Below are 2,127 nucleotides of genomic sequence, written 5' to 3' on the forward strand. Positions count from 1 at the left end.
ATTGGAACGGACATGAACAAGCACTCGAAAAAGACGGGGGCATTGGAGTGGGATGTGGAAGAATGGAGTTCAATTCCAGCTCTGCACCTGACCTTGTGTGTGATCTTGGGTAACCCACTTCCCCTCTCTGTGCCCTGCTCACTCTCCCACACTTTGTCTGTCTGGTCTATTAATATAGTGAGCTCATCAGAGCAGGGACTGTCCACAATGCAAACAGAATGGAGCCCCAAACCTTACTGGGCTCTAGGTGCTATTGCAATGTAAGTAAGAAATACTTCCCTATGAATTTAGGTTATGAGTATTTAGCAGAAAGTGATCTGGATTTTCAGAGGTGTTGAGCACATAAAGCTTCCAGTCCTGGGTGCTGAGAACCTCTGAAAAATCACACAACTCTTAAATTCCTACCTGAGCATCTAAATAAATGTCTAATGTTAAAGTCAGTGTTTGACAATGTTTTGCTTCTTTTGCCATGTGTACAGAGCAAGAGAAGTTCATTCATTGAAAAGGAAACACCCATTGGAAACTGACCCCTCTGTCTGTTCTCCATTTATCAGTTTCCACCACAATAGAGGCTCATGTTAAATCTTTTCTTCTCTCCTCCTCCCCTAATGTGCTGAATAGGAACTTCATGGAAAACATCTTGCATTAAAAAACCCTCAAGACCTCAGTTACGTCCCCAATAAGAGATCACATGGGGATTTTTGGTGGAGAAGCTTACGCTACGCTAGTTCATAGCTGCTGAGTGAGTGAGTTTTATGTAGTGGCTTTGTCTACTGAAGTCAAATGCCATGGTGTCCATACATTACTACCTGGACCACCCTCAACACATAAAAGTTAAGAGATGTCTTTAGATCATCTGGTCAGTGTAGGATTGTGGATATTGAAATCTTCTCATACAGTGTCAAAGGGCTGGTCCTAGAACACAACCTGAGTGACTGGACTGTTCACTGGGGATCGTGTGGAACAACTGCTCTTGTTGCATGAGGATGTAGGGTGTGACTACAGGGATTAAAGGTCATCCTCTGTCTTGCAATGTGGAGCTTGGGATGGGAAGCAGAGCAGAGCACTGCAGACAGTGGCGCTGAATAGTGCTCAACCCAGAGTAAATAAAAATAGCTTTATCATCACTACATTCAAGCTCTCTGTGCCTTACTGAGAAAGCCACCACAGAACTCTTGGTAGGAGTCAAAGAGGAAGCAGCCAGCCTCAGCCCCTCCACTGCCACCATTGCTGCCTTATGGCCCCTGTGTCCCCCTTCAAAGGGATGAAATGGAGGGTAGATCTGCATAGTCACAGAGCTACCCTTCCTGGTCCACCATCAAGCTCACCCTGGGCTGTAGTGCAGGGAGCCCTCTGTAACACAGCTGGTACACAGAGTGTAGAATGTCTGCATGTGATCCTAGCATCTTCCCAGCCCCCACTCACTAGTTCCCTGGTGCTTGGTGGACCCTGCACCTGTGGACAGTGGGGAGTGGATGATGAGTGAAGAAGAGTTTATTGGAAAGATGTCTGGTTCTGATGTCATTTTGAAATGACTGGGAGTTGAAATTGCAAATTCTTGTTGTTAAATTCTCCAGCCTATTCCATAAACTCTGGAATATAACTAATTAATAGAATCATTACCACCCCCAGCAGAGAGAGCACATTAACTGCATGAACTCTCAGGACATCAGAATTAGCAGATCACAGAGAACGAGGTGGAGGATGCTGAGAAATATAATTAGCAAATTCTAGTGAAGTCAACCAAGAAAGGGCTTTATGCACTCACGAGCATTAGGAGGTTAGCTCATTTCCCCCGGGGAACTCAGACTAGGCAGCTCCTCCCAGAGATTATGCAATGGGGATGCTGCCTTGGGGACCAGTAGGAAATGAGCTTTGGAGTTTGTATTTATTGAACCTAATGCAGCCTTTGAATCAAATGATCTCATAACTAGCGGTGCAGCCCAGCACCCAGAGCTCTGTCATTTTGGCTGGAGTTATGGACCTGTGTGAAGGGTTTTTCCCCTACAGAAATTCTGCACCTACTTCTAATAACCTCTTTCCAGCAAGATTTCTTTTCTTTTAACCCTTGATAAACCATGGGCTGCCAAAACTCTGACTTTTGAGCTTCAGAGCCATGTGGCTGCC

Source organism: Mauremys mutica, chromosome 3, assembly GCF_020497125.1.
Source record: "Mauremys mutica isolate MM-2020 ecotype Southern chromosome 3, ASM2049712v1, whole genome shotgun sequence".
NCBI lineage: Eukaryota > Metazoa > Chordata > Testudines > Geoemydidae > Mauremys > Mauremys mutica.